Here is a 20,105-nt window from a genome sequence, read left to right on the forward strand (position 1 = left end):
AGTTCCTCTCTTTCCTTTAAATCCTGTGCTCTAGATATGAAACTTAGTCTCATCCAATGACAAGTATGTGGGATAGGGAGGGGCCAGATTTTACTTCCAGACAAATCCAACACAGCAGACCTAATTTTGATCAATGACTTTTGGAAAATATGCACTATCTTTCTGATCAAAATCAAAATTTTGTTTAAGGAAGAGATGCATCCAATAGTACAAAAGATTGTATCTTAGACATTGTCCTTCTCTAACACATATAGCCAAAAGAGGAGATTCATCTTTGAGCATACATTAAAGCACAGGAAACTTCACCAACTAGATATTTTTATTTTATTTTTAGACTTTTTTTTTTTTTTTTTTTTTTTTGAGATGTAGTCTTGTCCTGTCACCCTGGCTGGAGTACAATGGTGTGATCTCAGCTCAGTGAAACCTCCGCCTCCCGGGTTCAAGTGATTCTCCTGCCTCAGCCTCCTGAGTAGCTGGGATTACAGGGGCATACTACCACGCCTGGCTAATTTTTTGTATCTTTAGTAGAGACAGGGTTTCACCATGTTGGCCAGGCAGCTCTCGAACTCCTGACCTCGTGATCTGCCTACCTCAGGCTCCCAAAGTGCTGGGATTACAGGTGTGAGCCACCGCCCCCAGCCTGACCTAAAATTTTACTAGGACCTATCTCTATCGAGGCTTAACTTAGCCCTCAAATTCTGTTATAGTCCAGAGAGAACTGATGAAAAAAACAGTAACAATAACAAAAAGAGAAAACTATTTGGGGCAATTAACATTATATTGATCATGGCTTTTCCTTAAAGCATGAAATACAGCCTCCATTCAAAACTTTCTTGTGTCTTTTTAAAAATGTTGTCAAGAGGAAAATGTCCTTATTCAGGAAAAATAAATTGGAAATCAAGAGATTCCTATTAGAATAAACCAAAAGCAATGCAATTCTAAACTTAATGGATATGGATCCTGCCTGTGCTCAGTTTCAACCAGTTGATTAGCAGGAAGAGTGGAAACCACAAGTTCTCAGACATGAAAAGTACATGTTTACAAATATCCCCTTCTGAGGATTTATAATTGGGTTACAGCTAATCAATGTCCACCCCAAATCTAATAAACTCACTTTCTCTATTTCAAAATCAATACTTTCTAATAAGCAAAGGGAACAGGAGAGGAGGGAAAAACAATTCCAATCCAAACTACCAAATTTCCTAAGAAATTAAATTATTTTCATCATTCTCCTTCCATCTGGAGCAGCAGGAAAATCAGCCAAGGCCTCAACTCATTACTCTCTGTCATCACAGGCAACTGGAATTTACCACCCAAGCTGCCTGAAATGTGACTGGAAACTGACAACATAAAGTCTTCTCCTCCTGCCAGCACGCCTACCCAGGGAGTTTCTAAGGTGGCAGACTGGGAAAACTATAGAACTCTAACAAAACTTTTGCTCTGGGTCTCAGAAATTAAGCCTATGCTCCTAACTTTGAAAGTAAAAAAATATCGGCCGGGCGCAGTGGCTCACGCCTGTAAACTTTGGGAGGCCAAGACGGGTGGATCACCTGAGGTTGGGAGTTCGAGATCAGCCTGACCAACACGGAGAAACCCCGTCTCTGCTAAAAATACAAAATTAGCCAAGCATGGTAGTGCATGCCTGTAATCCCAGCCACTCAGGAGGCTGAGGCAGGAGAATTGCTTGAACGTGGGAGGTAGAGGTTGCAGTGAGCTGAGATCGCGTCACTGCACTCCAGCCTGGGCAACAGGAGGGAAACTCCATCTCTAAGAAAAAGTAAAATATCTGATTGGTAGAGCAGAAAGTTGCAGCACATCAGTAATGTGAATATAATCTGTACATTCCCAAGCACTTTTTTCCTATTTCACAACCATCCCCCTCCTACCCAGAGGAAAGAACCAGCATCAGCTGAGAAGCTGCAAGGCATAATGGAACAAGCAACTAGCAGAAATGAGACTAGAACACAGGTCTCCCAACCAACTCGGTGACATAGACAAGTCATTGTGCCTCTCAGTTTCCTCACAAGTAAAACAAGAGGATTGAACCAGACTATTATCTAATGATTCTCTCAGCATCACTGAAATACCACAAATATATAATAAGCACCTAAAGCCCTAGTTCAGGCATTATAAGATTAAAGAGGGGAAACTCCAGACCTGATTCTCTGGGAGCTCATAATCTACTGGCAGAGACAGACACATAAAAACTCATAATGCAAAGCAAATCATGAGAAATTTATAGAGTAGAAATACAAAGAAAATGCTATGGGATAATAAGGGAGAAAAAAAAATATTCTATGACTATGCTATGACCTCTGTTGATCCAAGCTTTTAAATCCTTCTGGTAAAGAAGCAAACACAGCAAAGGCACAGTAATACCACAGAAATGTCAGTTTAGGCTTTAAGACTGTCTCAGAAATAAGACATAGACAAACTGTAAAAAGAGAATCAGGCGCCTGTAATCCCAGCACTTTGGGAGGCCGAGGCGGGCAGATCACGAGGTCAGGAGATCGAGACCATCCTGGCTAACACGGTGAAACCCCGTCTCTACTAAACAAAATACAAAAAATTAGCCGGGCGTGGTGGCAGGCGCCTGTAGTCCCAGCTACTCGGGAAGGCTGAGGCAGGAGAATGGCGTGAACCCGGGAGGCGGAGCTTGCAGTGAGCCGAGATCATGCCACTGCACTCCAGCGTGGGCGACAGTGCAAGACTCTGTCTCAAAAAAAAAAGAATCAGGCAACTTTTCAATACTAATTTCACCTACTATCAAACTTACAAATGGTTTCAAATCCCCTCAACTGAATGGTAAATCAATGAAGGCTTTTATTCCTAAATCTGAAAGACTGTTAGCCACATGAGCTGCTGCCAACTTCTCTCTGGAAGATCCAAGTCATACAACTTTTTTTTGTTTTTTGAGACAGAGTCTCACTGTGTCACCCAGGCTGGAGTGCAGTGGTGCAATCTCAGCTCACTGCAACCTCCGCCTCCTGGGTTTAAGTGATTCTCGTGCCTCAGCCTTGTGAGTAGCTGGGACCACAGGTGTGCGCTACCACACTCAGCTAATTTTTTTTTTTTTTTTTTTTGAGACGGAGTCTCGCTCTGTCACCCAGGCTGGAGTGCAGCGGCACCATCTCGGCTCACTGCAAGCTCTGCCTCTCAGGTTCACGCCACTCTCCTGCCTCAGCCTCCCAAGTAGCTGGGACTACAGGCGCCCGACACCACACCCGAATACTCTTTTTGTATTTTTAGTAGAGACAGGGTTTCACCATGTTAGCCAGATGGTCTCGATCCTTTGACCTCGGAATCCACCCGCCTGAGCCTCCCAAAGTGCTAGGATTACAGGCATGAGCCACCGCACCCGGCCTAATTTTTGTATTTTTAGTAGAGACAGGGTTTCACCATGTTAGCCAGATGGTCTCGATCCTTTGACCTCGTAATCCACCCGCCTGACCCTCCCAAAGTGCTAGGATTACAGGCATGAGCCACCGCGCCCGGCCTAATTTTTGTATTTTTAGTAGAGACAGGGTTTCACCATGTTGGCCAAGCTGGTCTTGAACACCTGACCTCAAATCTGCCTGCCTCTGTCTCCCAAAGTACTGAGATTACAGGTGTGATACAACTTTTTAAGATCTGTGTCTTGGGGGTTGGGAGGGAGGGGTCGGAGGGGGTTTTGTATCTTAAGCAATCCAACCACACACTTCTTAAATGCACATGATTTCACATCCTTGCAGGATGAAGTGGCCAAATGTTAAGATTTTAAAACCTAAAGCCAAATTCTTCAACTGTCTAATAAGCAAGGAATGCCAGTTATACTTAGCTAGTTGGTTATTCATTTATTTTACTGTCTTCTTGAGCCTAGTGCCAACTCTAGTACCAAAAAATGAAGTTAATAGAAATTCACCCTAATTTCCAGAGTTACCACAGTTAATCTATCAAAAGCCTTAGGTTTGGCAGGGCATGATGGCTCACGGCTGTAATCCTACCACTTTGGGAGGCCAAGGCATAGAGATCACCTAAAGTAAGGAGTTGGAGACCAGCCTGACCAACATGGTGAAACCCCATCTCTACTAAAAATACAAAATTAGCCAGGTGTGGTGGCGCATGCCTGTAATCCCAACTACTCGGCAGGCTGAGGCAGAGAAATCACTTGAACCCAGGAGACGGAGGTTGCAGTGAGCTGAGATTGTGCTCACTACCTGGACAACAAGAGTGAAATTCCTGGACAACAAGAGTGAAATTCTAACCTGGACAACAAGAGTGAAATTCCATCTAAAAAAAAAAAAGAAAAGCCTTAAGTTTTAGTTCCAAGTCTTATACAATCATTCTATAATGCTAATTTTATTTTTCCTTTCCTGGGCCTCAATTTGCCAATCTGTAGAAGGAAGCAAAGGAACACTCCCTGTGCATTTTCAAATTTAACAGTCCAGAGTTCTAGGATTCTAGGTTAACTTTTTTTTTTTTTTTTTTTTGAGACGGAGTCTTGCTCCGTCGCCCAGGCTGGAGTGCGGTGGCGCAATCTTGGCTCACTGCAAGCTCCACCTCCCAGGTTCACACCATTCTCCTGAATCAGCCTCCTGAGTAGCTGGGACTACAGGCACCTGCCACCACGCCCAGCTAATTTTTTGTATTTTTAGTAGAGACAGGGTTTCACCATGTTAGCCAGGATGGTCTCAATCTCCTGACCTCGTGATCTGCCCGCCTCAGCCTCCCAAAGTGCTGGGATTACAGGCATGAGCTACCACGCCCAGCTTTTTTTTTTTTTTTTTATGAGACAGAGTCTGTATCTGTTGTCCAGACTGGACGCAGTGACCTGATCTGAGCTTACTGCAACCTCCACCTCCTGGGCGCAAGCCATCCTCCCGCTTCAGCCTCCCAAGTAGCTAGAACTATAGGTACACGCCACCCCACCACAACCAGCTAATTTTTGTATTTTTTATAGAGACAGGATTTTGCCATGTTGCCCTGGCTGGTTTCAAACTCAAGCAATCCACCTGCCTCAGCCTCCCAAAGTGCTAGAATTACAGGCATGAGCCACTGTACTCAGTCTTACGTTCACATTTGTAATGGACTGTCACCAAGTATCACCCTCTCTTCACACTGAGGCAAACAAAAACAATGCTATAGCTAGATGCCAAGGTAAACATCCTAAAATATTTCAACCAGTATAGAAGGAAAAGAAGAGAATAAAAGAAAAGAAGTGGAAAGAAGGAAAATGAATAAAAGTAAATGTGCACACCTGGCATGGTGGCTCATACCTGTAATTCCAGCACTTTAGGAAGCCAAGGCGGGCAGATCACATGAGCTCAGGAGTTCGAGACCAGCCTGGGCAACATGGCAAAATCCCATCCCTACTAAAAATATGAAAAGTAGCCAGGTGTGATGGCAGAAGCCTGTAATCCCAGATACTCAGGACACTGAAACAGGAGGATGTCTTGCACCCAGGAGGCAAAGGTTGCAGTGAGCTAATGTCACTGCATCCAGCCTGGGCAACAGAGCCAGACCTTGTCTCAGAAAAAAAAAAAAGAGAGAAACACAAGTAAATAGTTTAGGGGGAAAAAAACATATGTAGAGATCAGACATTTATTCATTCCTTCATCCAACAAATATGCATTGAGTACCTTTTAGGCACAGGCACTAGGAACACAGCAGTAAGCAAGACAGAAAAGATCCCTTCTCTCACAGAATTTTCATTCCAGTAGAAGGGAAACAGACAACAAATAAGATAAACTGAGACAGTGGTAAGGGCCCTGAAGACAAACTGCAAAGGGAACTACTCTCATCTGGGATTAAAGTAGGCCTCTTTGAAGAAGTGGCACTTGGGCTAAGATCTGGAATAACAGGAAGAAATCAGCCAACTAAAAATCTTGGGAAAAGTGTTCGAGACAGATGGAATGGCAAGTGCAAAGACCTCAGGATTTGAATGCACTTGGTGTGTTCAGGAAACAGAAATGCCACCGTGCCTAGACAGAGCACAGACATTCCTTTTCAGAAATGTTTTTGTAAAGTTTATTAAAGTTGGTCTTTTGTGTTTGTGAATTTTTTTAATATATAAGAATCCGGCCGGGCGCGGTGGCTCAAGCCTGTAATCCCAGCACTTTGGGAGGCCGAGACGGGCGGATCACGAGGTCAGGAGATCGAAACCATCCTGGCTAACACGGTGAAACCCCGTCTCTATTAAGAAATACAAAAAACTAGCCGGGCGAGGTGGCGGGCGCCTGTAGTCCCAGCTACTCAGGAGGCTGAGGCCGGAGAATGGCGTGAACCCAGGAGGCGGAGCTTGCAGTGAGCTGAGATCCGGCCACTGCACTCCAGCCTGGGCGACAGAGCAAGACTCCGTCTCAAAAAAAAAAAAAAAAAAAAAAAAAAGAATCCAAATATCCATCAGCAGTAAATGGGACAATTATGATACAGTCATACAATAGAATACCATATAGAAATTTACAAGAGCCCATTACTGATACATGAAGCAATGTGAATAAGTTACATAGAAAATACTGAATGAGGCCGGGCGCAGTGGCTCAAGCCTGTAATCCCAGCACTTTGGGAGGCCGAGACGGGCGGATCACGAGGTGAGGAGATCGAGACCATCCTGGCTAACACAGTGAAACCCCGTCTCTACTAAAAAATACAAAAAACTAGCCGGGCGAGGTGGCGGGCGCCTGTAGTCCCAGCTACTCGGGAAGGCTGAGGCAGGAGAATGGCGTGAACCCGGGAGACGGAGCTTGCAGTGAGCCAAGATCCGGCCACTGCACTCCAGCCTGGGCGACAGAGCAAGACTCCGTCTCCAGAAAAAAAAAAAAAAAAATACTGAATGAGGGCCAGGCGCAGTGGCAGTGGCTCACAGCCTGTAATCCCAGCACTTTGGGAGGCTGAGGCAGGTGGATCACCTGAGGTCGGGAGTTCAAGACCAGCCTGACCAACATGGAGAAACTCCGTCTCTACTAAAATCACAAACAATTAGACGGGCATGGTGGTGATTCCTGTAATCCCAGCTACTCCAGAGGCTGAGGCAAGAGAATCACGTGAACCCAGGAGGCGGAGGTTGAGGCAAGCCGAGATTGCGCCATTGCAATCCAGCCTGGGCAACAAGAGTGAAACTCCGTCTCAGAAAAAAAATAAAATATGTAATGAAAAATGTCCAAACCAAAAGAGTACAACCTGATGATTCCATTTACATGAAGTTTTTAAAAGACAAAAGTAATCTATGATGACACAGGAGAGGTGGGGAGATGATTGGGAAGGAGCACAAGGAAGCCTTCTGAAGTGCCGGAAATATACTCAATCTCTAAGCGAAGGTCACAAAAATGAGTACACATGTTAAAATATCATTAAGTTGTATACTTCACATTATGTAAAATAGTCCTTAATCTAAAAAAAAAGTACATGTGTGTTCTCATATATGTGAAAATTTAACAGAACCAGTGCAGAACACTAGAACAATGCAGAACAGGTGAGTAGGGCCCCCAGGCTTGAACACTCAGGACACTTATCTAAAATAACAACCAGGCCAGGTGTGGTGGCTCACACCTGTAATCCCAGCACCTGGGAGGCTGAGGCAGGCAGGTCACCTGAGGTCAAGAGGTCAAGACCAGCCTGGCCAACATGGTGAAACCCCGTCTCTACTAAAAATACAAAACTAGTGGAGCATGGTGGTGCATGCCTGTAATCCCAGCTACTTAGGAGCCTGAGGCAGGAGAATCACTTGAAGTCAGGTGGTGGAGGTTGCAGTGAGACGAGATTGCACCATTGCACTCCAGCCTGGGCTACAAGAGTGAAAAATAAAAATAAAATAACAACTAGAGTCTATTTAGCTCTTATTATGTACCAGGCACTGTTTTAAATACTTCATACATATTAACTCATTTTATCCTCATAACGACCCTATGATTCAGAAAGTTTACAATGAGAAAACTAAAGCATGAACTGGAAAAGAAATAAAGAAAAAGAGAGAGAGAAAGAGAAAGAGAGAGAGAGAGGGAGAGAGAAAAAGAAAGAAAGAGAGAAAGAGAGACAGAAAAGAGAGAAAAGAAAAAGAGAAAAGAAAAGATGGGCCAGGCGTGGTGGCTCACACCTGTAATCCCAGCACTTTGGGAGGCCAAGGCGGGCAGATCACCTGAGGTCAGGAGATCAAGACCAGCCTGACTAACATAGAGAAACCCCATCTCTACTAAAAATACAAAATTAGCCAGGCATGGTGGCGCATGCCTGTAATCTCAGCTACTCGGGAGGCTGAAGCAGGAGCATCACTTGAACCCGGGAGGCAGAGGTTGTGGTGAGCCGAGATTGCGCCATTGCACTCCAGCCCGGGCAACGAGCAAAACTCCGTTTCAAAAAAAAAAAGAGAGAAAAGAAAAGAAACGTGTCCAGATAAGTGAGTGTAGGGACTCAAACCCAGGCAGCCTGATATTAGAGTTCCTGTTCTTCTCCACTATGCTATACTGTATCTCAAAAAGCAGAGGAATGAGCAAGAGCAGAGTCATCTATACATAAACAAAGCTGAGGGCCTACAGACAATCTGTGAAGAGGTTCTACGTGAGTAAGAGGGAGTATGTACTCATTGGCTTTAATGAACCAACTGTGAAATGTCCAGATATCTTGAGTAGTCACCACTCTAGTTTGTCAGTGGGTGAAGGTGCCACGGTAGAAAGTAAAAGATAATTGTCTGATGTATACATCTGTCTGTAAATATAGGTAATAGTAAAGTGAAACAGAAACAGACAAATTCACAGGAATGGCAGAAAACTTGGAAGGAAAAACTGGAGAAGAATCCGAGTGTCTAGTCAGGTTGATAGACATATTGATACATCCAATATGGTAATTTTTTAAGGATAAAACACCCTAATGTCCACTACAGGATTTAATTGATACTTTTTTAAAACTCTCCCACTATCTTTGAGGATTTTTAATTTTTTTTCACTATTTTAATTGAGTATAGTCAGTGCTCTGAGGATAATTCTCCATCAAAACTTGATAATGAATGGAAAGATACTATAAAACAGGACAGAAAAAAGAAATGGAAAACAAGTCAAGTAAGAGTCTACAATCCTCAGCTTAGGAGAGAGTATGTTTTAATACTGATGAGCTGTGATCACCTATTTCAGAATCTCCTGGGGTGCCTCCTAAATATGTAAACTCTTAAGCCTTCCTACCCTTCTATTGAACCAAACTTTTTCTTTTTTTTTTTTGAGAGACATGCTCTGTCACCCAGGCTAGAGTGCAGTGGCATGATCTCGGCTCACTGAAACCTCTGCATCCCAGGCTCAAGTGATCCTCCCACCTCAGCCTCCCGAGTAGCTGGGACTACAGGCATGCACCACCATTCCTGGCTGATTTTTGCATTTTTTTGTAGAAATGGGATTTCACCATGTTGCCCAGGCTGGTCTCAAAACTCCTGAGCTCAAGTTATCTGCCCACTTGGCCTCCCAAAGTGCTGGGATTACAGGCATAAGCCACAGTGCCTAGTTTGGGTCTACATTTTTAACAATCACTCCAGATCAGTGATCTCAACTGGTGCAATTTTGCCTCTCAGAGGACATTTGTCAATGTCTGGAAACATTTTTGATTGCCACAACTGGGAGAGGAGGTACTACTGGCATCTACTAGGTAGAGGCCAGGGATGCTGTTAAACATCATACAATACTCGAGGCAGCCTCGCACAACAAAGAATTATCCAGCCCAATATGTCAATAGCAAAGAGGTTAAAAAACTTGCCCCGGCCGGGCGGGATGGCTCACGCCTGTAATCCCAGCACTCTGGGAGGCCGAGGCGGGTGGATCACGAGGTCAGGAGACCATCCTGGCTAACACGCTGAAACTGTCTCTACTAAAAATACAAAAAATTAGCCGGGCATCTGGGCGGATGCCGGTAGTCCCAGCTACTTGCGAGGCTGAGGCAGGAGAATGGCGTGAACCCGGGAGGCGGAGCTTGCAGTGAGCCGAGATCGCGTCACTGCACTCCAGCCTGGGCGACAGAGCAAGACTCCGTCTTAAAAAAAAAAAAAAAAAAAAAAAAACCCTGGCCAGGCGCGGTGGCTCAAGCCTGTAATCCCAGCACTTTGGGAGGCCGAGACAGGCGGATCACGAGGTCAGGAGATCGAGACCATCCTGGCTAACACGGTGAAACCCCGTCTCTACTAAAAAGTACAAAAAACTAGCCGGGCGAGGTGGCGGGCGCCTGTAGTCCCAGCTACTCGGGAGGCTGAGGCAGGAGAATGGCATAAACCCGGGAGGCGGAGCTTGCAGTGAGCTGAGATCGTGCCACTGCACTCCAGCCTGGGCGACAGAGGGAGACTCCGTCTCAAAATAAATAAATAAATAAATAAATAAATAAATAAATAAATAAATACCCTGCCCCAAGTAATTCTGATGACCACTAAAGTTTGAGAGGTACTCATCCAAGCCTTAAACCAGACTTGGAAAAGGAAGGAGTATCTAGACAGAGAATACTGAAAGAATGAATGAAACCTCTGCAGTCTCTGAAAAAGGCATGAAGCAACACTCACCTTACCACATCTCATTCTCCCCGCATTAAATCACACTTCCTTTGGGATTGTAGCCCATTTCCCCATATGTGAAAGAAGATCACTACAAGACACACTGACTATAGTATCCACAACGCTTAGTGATGGAGATGAAAGTCTTACGTAGCTATCTGTCCAAGACTTGTGGCGAAGTCAAATAAAATATTCCCATTATCTGACCATGAGCCATTCACCCAATACACAAAGGAGGCAACACGTTTTTGTTTTGTTTCATTTTGAGACAGGGTCTCACTCTGTCGCCCAGGGTCGTGAAATGGCATGATTTCAGCTCACTGCAACCTCCGCTTCCTGGGTTCCAGCAATTCTCCTGCCTCAGCCTCCCAAGTAGCTGGGACTAGAGGCGCATGCCACCACACCCAGCTTATTTTAGTACTTTTTTTAGAGACAGGGCTTCACCAAGTTGGTCAGGCTGGTCTCGAACTCATCTTTTTTTTTTTTTTTTTTTTTTTTGACACGGAGTCTTGCTCTGTGCCCCAGGCTGGAGTGTAGTGGCGCGATCTCGGCCCACTGCAAGCTCCGCTCCCCCGGGTTCACACCATTCTCCTGCCTCAGCCTCCCGAGTAGCTGGGACTACAGGCGCCCGCCACCTCGCCCGGCTAATTTTCTTGTATTTTTAGTAGAGACGGGGTTTCACCGTGTTAGCCAGGATGGTCTCGATCTCCTGACCTCATGATCCGCCCGTCTCCGCCTCCCAAAGTGCTAGGATTACAGGCTTGAGCCACCGCGCCCGGCCTCGAACTCATCTTAAGTGATCCGTCTGCCTCGGCCTCCCAAAGTGCTGGGATTACAGGCATGAGCCACCGTGCCCGGCTGAGGGAACATGTTTATATCAAGCCAGAAATAGTCTTCTACCCTGACTTTCCAGTAAGTCTCCTGTCCTGATCTCCTAAAAATTCCCTAGTTCCTCTAGATACAAGGGTTTTTTAAAAAACCTTTCAGCAAAAGTTACCTGCTCCCTAAGCCTTTCTGCAAGGCCTACCATACTACCTGGAGGTAAACATTAGCACTATAAGAACTTAAGAGAATGCAGTTTTTCTACCTCCAAGCCCCAGCCCTTCAAGCTATCTCCTAATATGCCTCCCACTTTCTTTTTTTTTCCCTTTGTGAAGAATGTGGGCATCATTCTTTCTTCCTTTCTAAAAGCCCCAGGTATTTAGCTCACTTACTAGACCACATCCTACTGTTCCACATGGTTCCTTGGCACAGCTTCTTTCAGTAGCATGGGACAGGTTCCCCCAATTCCACCCAAAAGACTGACTCTAAGACAAGCAAACAACCCCTTTCTATTTTAATGAATTTCTACTGCTAGTCACTCCAAGGATTCTATATCTCCAAAATAAAAATAGGGCTTAGCACAGTGGCTCACGCCTGTAATCCCAGCACTTTGGGAGGCTGAGGCAGGCGGATCACTTGAGGTCAGGAGTTCCAGACCAGCCTGGCTCACATGGAGAAACCCCGTCTCTACTAAAAATACAAAAATTAGCCAGGCATCGTGGCAAGTGCCTGTACTCCCAGCTACTTGGGAGGCTGAGGCAGGAGAATTGCTTGAACCCAGGAGGCAGAGGTTGCAGTGAACCAAGACTGCACCACTGCACTCCAGCCTGGGGGACAGAGTGAGACTCTGTTTCCAAAAAAATAAAAGAAAGAAAGAAAGAAAATAGAGTAGGGCCTGCATCTTTTTTTTTTTTTTTTTTTTTTTTTTTTTTTTTTTTTTTTTGAGATAGGGTCTCTATCACCAAGGCTGAAGTGCAGTGGCACAATCATGGCTCACTGTAGCCTCAGTGATCCTCTGACCTCAGCCTCCTGGGTAGCTGGGACTACAGGCATATGGCACCAGGCCTGGCTAACTTTTCATATTTTTTGTAAAGATTGAGTTTCACCATGTTGCTCGGGTTGGTCTCGAACTCCTGGGCTCAAGCAATCCTCCCACCTAGGCCCCCCAAAGTGCTAGAATTACAGGCATGAGCCACTGCACCCAGCCCCAACCTATTTTTACAATGAGGATATTACTTTGCTCAAAGCAACACAACTAGTAAGTGATAAAGCCATTAAATCTTTCTCTCTGGTAGCGCTTCTCCCTATCAGAATGTCCTGTTAGTGCAAAACATCAGGAGCTAACTAGACCATTAAAAACCGGATTCACTGTAATCCCAGCTACTCAGGAGTCTGAGGCACGAGAATCGCTTGAACCTGGAAGGCAGTGGTTGCAGTGAGCTGAGATGGCGCCACTGTACTCCAGCCTGGGCGATAGAGCAAGACTCAGTCTCAAAAAATAAAAAAAAAGATTCAGTTAAAGTAACACTTCTATGGAAACTCCAAACTGATATCCATAATATCAACACTCCCATTTTATCCAAGAAAAGTCAATCAACTCACCAAACATGGTGGCTCATGTCTGTAATCCCAACACTTTGGGAGGCCAAGGCAGGTGGATCACTTGAGGTCAGGAGTTCAAGACCAGCCTGGCCAACAGGGTAAAACCCCATCTCTACTAAATATACAAAAATTAGCCGGCCTGGTGGCACATGCCTGTAGTCCCAGCCAGTCAGAAAGCTGAGGCACGAGAATTGCTTGAACCTGGGAGGAAGAGGTTGCAGTGAGCTGAGATCGTACCACTGCACTCCAGCCTGGGTGATAGAACAAGACTCCATCTCAAAAAAAAAAAAAAAAAAAAAAAAAAAGAGGCCAGGCACAGTGGCTCACGCCTGTGATCACAGCACTTTCGGAGGCCAAGGCAGGCAGATCACTTAAGACTAAGAATTCAAAGCTGTCCTGACCAACATGGTGAAACCCCGCTTCTACTAAAAATATAGAAATTAGCTGGACATGGTGGCGAGCACCTGTAATCCCAGCTACTCAGGAGGCTGAGGCAGGAGAATCACTTGAACCCGGGAGAGGGAGGTTGCAGTGAGCCAAGATTATGCCACTTGTACTCCAGCTTGGGCGACAGAGCAAGACTCTGTCTCAAAAAAAAAAACAAAGAAAGAAAAGTCAGCCAGGCGCGGTGGCTCATGCCTGTAATATCAGCACTTTGGGAGGCCGAGGTGGAGGGACCATCTGAGGTCAAGAGTTCGAGACCAGCCTGGCCAACATGGTGAAACACCATCTCTACTAAAAATACAAAAAGTAGCTAGGTGTGGTGGAGGGGGCCTGTAATCCCAGCTACTCAGGAGGCTGAGGCAGGAGAATCACTTGAAGCCAGGAGGCGGAAGTTGCAGTGAGCCAGGATCGGGCCACTGCACTACAGCCTGGGCGACAGAGGGAGACTCTATCTCTTTTTTTTTTTTTTTTTTTGAGACAGAGTCTGGCTCTATCGCCCAGGCTGGAGTGCAGTGGCCGGATCTCAGCTCACTGCAAGCCCCGCCTCCCGGGTTCACGCCATTCTCCTGCCTCAGCCTCCCGAGTAGCTGGGAGTACAGGCGCCCGCCACCTCGCCCGGCTAATTTTTTTTGTATTTTAGTAGAGACGGGGTTTCACCGTGTTAGCCAGGATGGTCTCGATCTCCTGACCTCGTGATCCGCCCGTCTCGGCCTTCCAAAGTGCTGGGATTACAGGCTTGAGCCACCGTGTCTGGCCGGGAGACTCTATCTCAAAAAAAAAAAAGAAAAAAGAAAAAAAGAAAGAAAAGTCAGTCAACTCAGGACATCACCTGACAAGCATCATCCCTATTTTCTAGAAGCTAGGACAGAACCAGACTGATTAAGGAAGCACACGAACCACTACAAGGCAGGGTCCGTAGCTTGTGTGCTCTAGACAATGTTCCCCTCAGAATGGGTGTTCAGCCTATACCTGAAAGTGGAAGTAACTCAGAGACTTTCCCAAGACTAAGAGGCAAGTGGCAAAACCAAGACTTTTCCAGGTATCAGCCACAGTCTGTACCTACTACAGGTCAACTAGCTTCACAGAAGACAATTCAATCTGGTCCCAGCAACATCTACTGAGTTTGCCTAATGTTACAAATGGACAATGAAGATGAGTTCTCATTCATTTAAATAAACATGACTTTAGGTTCCCTTTCAAGTTATCCTACACAAGAAGGAATGCATTCCTCCTTCCAAAGGGGGAACCAGTTCCAGATTGACAGGATTTCAGGAAATTCCGATTGGAAACCACATTTTCTGACACATCCCAGAATGAAAATTCATGGTAAGATCTTGTCAATGAGCAGGAGATTCCTATAAATTAATACTGTCTGTCTCCTGCTCCAGCCCTGAACTTCCTCACACAGCACACCGTGACTCATATCTTCTCATTTCTTCTCCTGTTCAATTATATAAGCCTCATGAACACAATCTCAATTAAAATGAAAATTATAAGATAAAGTCCCAAAATCATCTTCTCCCCAGCCCCCGCCCCCACCCAATCAAAAGGCAGTTTCCCTCCTTGCCCAAGCTGGAATGCAGTAGCACAATCACAGCTCACTGCAGCCTCAACCTCCTGGGCTCACACCACCCTCCCACCTCAGCCTCCTGAGTAGCTGGGACTACAGGCTCACACTACCACACCCAGCTAACTTTTGTATTTTTTGTAGAGACAGGGTTTTGCTATCTTGCCTAGGCTGGTCTTGAACTCTTGAGCTCAAGCAATCCACCAGTCTCAGCCTCCCAAAGTGCTGGGATTACAGGCGTGAGCCACCTCACCTGACCCCATAATCTTCTTAAAGGAAGCCCAAAAGGTACCTGCAATCTTACAAAGTAAACTGATTTCCTGCTACTTTAATAACACTTATTCAGATCTTATAAATAACACAAGCATAGTGTAAGACAGAAAGGGACCAAAAAATTACTAAGTTACAGTCCCTGCCTTGAGAAGCTCATTATTAAGTGGAGGAAGTGCATAATCTGCTACTTCCTATAGACAAAAAAAAAAACATTATTTTTTCCCCAAGACTTTTTTCATATATGCCCTCACTCAGAGCTGGTGCCAATATATTAAGCTCACCAGGTCTCTCACTTACAGCTGCCTACTAAGGTCTCCATCTGTACATCCTACAAGCAACCTGAGCTCGGCATACCACACCATATCCCCTATGCCTCTTTCCATACCCTAACCTTTAAAAACTTGCTCTACTTTTTCTAATCCATATCTTGTCAATGAAATCCCCACACATCCACTCTCTGAAATTAGAAATCCTAGCCCACTCTCTTCCTAAGAAGCTGAATCAATCTCAGAAGTACAGTATTTCTAAAATCCCCTCCTCTTCATTCCCACAGCTACACTTTCTTCAGACTCTCTGTCAACTGCAACAACTCTTAATCAGTCTCACTGCCTCATTTTTCATTACTTTAATCTGCATTTCTGTCACTCCCTAACTTAAAAAAACTCCTCAGAAGCTAAAAAAAAAAAAAAAAGGAGAAAAACAATTCCAATGACTCCCCATTTTCTTTTCAGTCTCACCTCCTAGCAATTTCCCCACCACACATCTTGTTTTGGACAAATTTCTGAGATTTAAAATAATTTTTTTCCTCTCACACCCTAATCAAGCCTTTGCAGGTACTGTTCTCTCCAAATGAAATGCTTTTTTTTTTTTTTTTTTTTTTTTTTTTTTGAGACGGAGTCTGGCTCTGTGGCCCAGGCTGGAGTGCAGTGGCTGGATCTCAGCTCACTGCAAGCTCTGCCTCCCGGGTTTACACCATTCTCCTGCCTCAGCCTCTGGAGTAGCTGGGACTACAGGCGCTCGCTGCCTTGCCCGGCTAGTTTTTTGTTATTTTTTTAGTAGAGACGGAGTTTTGTTTTTTTTTGTTTTGTTTTTTTTTTTTTTTTTTTTGAGACGGAGTCTCACCCTGTTGCCCAGGCTGGAGTGCAGTGGCGCGATCTCGGCTCACTGCAAGCTCCGCCTCCTCGGTTCACGCCATTCTCCTGCCTCAGCCTCCTGAGGAGCTAGGACTACAGGCGCCCGCCACCGCGCCCGGCTAATTTTTTGTATTTTTAGTAGAGACGGGGTTTCACTGTGGTCTCGATCTCCTGACCTTGTGATCCGCCCGCCTCGGCCTCCCAAAGTGCTGGGATTACAGGCTTGAGCCACCGCGCCCGGCGAGACGGGGTTTTACCGTGTTAGCCAGGCTGGTCTCGACCTCCTGACCTCGTGATCCGCCCGTCTCGGCCTCCCAAAGTGCTGGGATTACAGGCTTGAGCCACCGCGCCCAGTCTTTATTTTTCTTTTTTAGAGACGGGGTCTCGCCATGTTGAGCCGGCTCGTCTCAAACTCCTGGGCTCAGGCAATCTACCTGCCTAGGCCTCCCAAAGTGCTAGGATTACAGGTGTAAGCCACCAGACCCAGTCAAAATGTCTTTTCTTACTTGTGCAACCTCCTACTCATCCTTCAACACCCAACTCAAGTACTTCCTCCTGCAAAGATTTCCCTGCCTCTCCCAAGCAACAGCAGTATTCCCTTCACACTGTATAAATGCTTTTTTTTTTTTTTTTTTTGAAGCGGAGTCTCACTATCGCCCAGGTTAGAGTGCAGTGGTACAAGCTCGGCTCACTGAAAGCCCTGCCTCCTGGGTTCACGCCATTCTCCTGCCTCAGCCTCCCGAGTAGCTGGGGCTACAGGCGCCCACCACCACACCCAGCTAATCTTTTGTATTTTTAGTAGAGACAGGGTTTCACTGTGTTAGCCAGGATGGTCTCGATCTCCTGACCTCGTGATCCATCCGCCTCAGCCTCCCAAAGTGCTAGGATTACAGGCATGAGCCACCACGCCCAGCCTAATGCCTTTATGTGGCTATGTAAAACAAAGTAATAAAAAATTTCATATCGATATGTTTCTCTGATGTCCTTGAGGAAAGATACTCATAATTTCTAACCTAAATCCAGTTACATAGTAAGTGCTCAATAAATGTGTTGAATAAACAGTTCACCCTCCTATATCCTGGATCAATTTCTGGCCATTTTCAGCAAATGTTACAGATTCCTAAACTGTGCTCAATGTGAAATTCCAAATTTCATAATGACTACTTTGGAGTTTCCACATTGTTTTAATTATACAAATGTTGAACAAGTCCGCCGGGCACGGTGACTCACGCCTGTAATCCCAGCACTTTGGGAGGCCACGAGGTCAGGAGTTGGAGACCAGTCTGGCCAATATGGTGAAACCCCGTCTCTACTAAAAATACAAAAATTAGCCGGGCGCGGTGGCGCGTGCCTGTAGTCCCAGCTACTCAGGAGGCTAAGGCAGAAGAATCGCTTAAATCCGAGAGGGGGACGTTGCAGTGAGCCGAGATCACGCCACTGCATTCCAGCCTGGGCGACAGAGCAAGACTCCGTCTCAAAAAAAAAAAAAAAAAAGTTGAACAATAAATTATAAAACCTGAAAGTCAATGAAAACACTGTAAAAAAAAAAAAAAAAAAAAAGAAAAGAAAAGAAAAAAGAAAACACCGTAAAGGCTTCTCTAGTCACTGAAATGGGTATTCCCCCTTTACAGTCGTAACAAGAGGGATCTCTCTTTCCCTCGACTGTGATCTGATATCCTGAAAGCCTTCACATAGAAGCTATTGTGCACACAAATCCAACTGAAGGCACACCCAAAATAATTCCAATCCTGCTAAATTTCGGGCAGGGACACAAATCATATTTACCCTAGTGTACAAAGTAACTAAAGGATAGCAAAGAAAAAGCTCTCACTAAGCTCACTTTTTCTGGCCGGGCGCGGTGGTAATCCGAACACTTTGGGAGGCCAAAGCAGGTGAATCACCTGAGGTCAGAAGTTTGAGACCAGCCTGGCCAACACAGCGAAACCCCATCTCTACTAAAAATACAAAACTTAGCCGGGCGTGGTGGCTCACGTCTGTAATCCCAGCTACTCGGGACGCTGACGGAGAAAGAATGTCTTGAACCTGGAAGGCGAAGGATGCAGTGAGCCGGGATCACGCCACTGCACGCCAGCCTGGGCAACAAGAGTGAAACTCCGTCTCAAAAAAACGAACAATAAAATGGCCTGTAATCACAGCACTTTGGGAGGCTGAGCGGCCGGATCACCTGAGGTCTGGAGTTCAAGACCAGCCTGACCAACATGGAGAAACCCCATCTCTACCAAAAATACAAAATTAGCAGGGCGTGGTGGCGCAAGGCTGGGGCAGGGGAATCGCTTGAACCCCGGAGGCGGAGGTTGTGGTGTGCGGAGATCGTACCATTGCATTCCAGCCTGGGCGACAACAGCGAAAACTCCGTCTCGAAAAAAAAAAAAAAAAAACTTTCTGGAGAGGAAGAACTGTGGATGATCCAGTAACACACATTTGGGTCTGGCCCAAGTTTCTGCTTCCCCATTCGCCAGGGGCAGCACGCCCCAGCTTCTCCTTCTCCAGGGGACCAGGTTTCTCTCTACTTGTTCCTTCCCTATACCCTCCTGGGAACAGGTTCCTTTCCTGGGCCCTCGCCGAGTAACCCGAAGAAAACACAGTAGCTTCACTGATTCCGTGTGAAGGGTGGGTTAAAGCCTGTCAGAGCCTGGAGAGGGACAGTACTGGAGCCCTTCCAGGACACCTGAAGACTTCGGACAAACCGGCTTTCCTCTAGCCCTGAGATTCTCAGAGGTGCCTTGCCCCACGCCCGCACCCCAGGACCAAGAACAACCGGAGAGGAGTCTCTCGAGGCAGCTGGCGGGGTCAAAGGTCAGCGCCTGGGAAGCCAGAAGGCCTCGCAGGGATAGGGGAGAGGGAGTGACGTGACCGGGACCAGGGGTCCAAGGGACCGGCTGCTGGAGGAGCGAAGCCGTTTCTCTCTAGGCTCGGCAGCCCCCAGGCCCAGCCCTCACCGGCACACGCAGCCTCAGCAGCCGTCCTCCCTCCCTCTCCCCTCGCGTCTCCGTCTTCCCCTCAGCCAGCGCAAGCCCCGCCCCCAGAACCGCCTAGGGGCCAAGGCCTAGTATGGCAGGACCCACAGGGTTGGTGAGGTTCGAGGCCCGAGCCGGGCCGGGCCGCCGCCGCTTACCGAGCCCGCGGCTCCTCCTCTACCACCCACGCCGTTCCCGGGCCCACTCGCTCCCGACGCTACCGACGCCGCCGCTGCTCCGGGCTCACGGGCGCGCTCCCGAACTCCCCGACCCTTCCCGCGTCCCCGCGCCCGGCCGGGTCCTAAAGCCTGGCGCGCAATGGGTTAGTTCACGCCCGCTTCCTGAGACCGGCTCAGACCACGACTCCCAGCAAGCATCGCAAAGACTACAACTCCCGAAAGGCATCGCGAGAAATAAATTCGCAATGGAAATGTCTATTGAGGGCCTACTGGATCGCAATAGCAGTTTTCCGAAACATGGCCGACTCTTTGACCTCAGCAATTTTACTTCTAGGAATACATGTATCTAGAAATACTGGCGAAGTTTGGAAAGATATATTTTCCAAATGTGTATTACAACTTTGTACATGAAAAATTGAAAACAAACTCATTCTTTCAACAAATATGTGTGTGCCTGATATGTGCAAAGCAGCGTGCGAAGCTCTATTAACTTGGCCAAAACCTGTTTTCTTTTCTTTTCCTTCTTTTTTTTTTTTTGAGACAGGATCTTGCTCTTGCCCAGGCTGGAGTGCTGCAGTGGCACAATTATAGCTCATTGCAGCCTCCACCTCCTAG

At 46.4% G+C, this 20,105-nt stretch overlaps 1 protein-coding gene across 11 annotated transcripts in view; it reads right to left on the reverse strand.

Moving 5' to 3' along the window:
- Positions 1-20,105, reverse strand: part of ARMH3 (armadillo like helical domain containing 3) — a 234,021-nt gene that overhangs the window by 203,416 nt on the left and 10,500 nt on the right. For 5 of the 11 annotated variants that reach the window (XR_013398298.1, XM_077947327.1, XM_077947325.1 and 2 more), the window contains exon 1: positions 19,470-19,636. The exons of 1 other annotated variant lie outside the window; for it this stretch is intronic. The gene's annotated coding sequence lies outside the window, so the exon portion shown is untranslated. Of the gene's footprint in view, positions 1-14,017; positions 14,125-19,469; positions 19,637-20,105 lie in introns of those variants that run through there. 5 more of the 11 variants (XM_077947329.1, XM_077947326.1, XM_077947323.1 and 2 more) reach the window with 2 other exon arrangements.

This window comes from Macaca mulatta, chromosome 9 (genome assembly GCF_049350105.2).
Source record: "Macaca mulatta isolate MMU2019108-1 chromosome 9, T2T-MMU8v2.0, whole genome shotgun sequence".
NCBI classification, from domain to species: Eukaryota; Metazoa; Chordata; class Mammalia; order Primates; family Cercopithecidae; genus Macaca; species Macaca mulatta.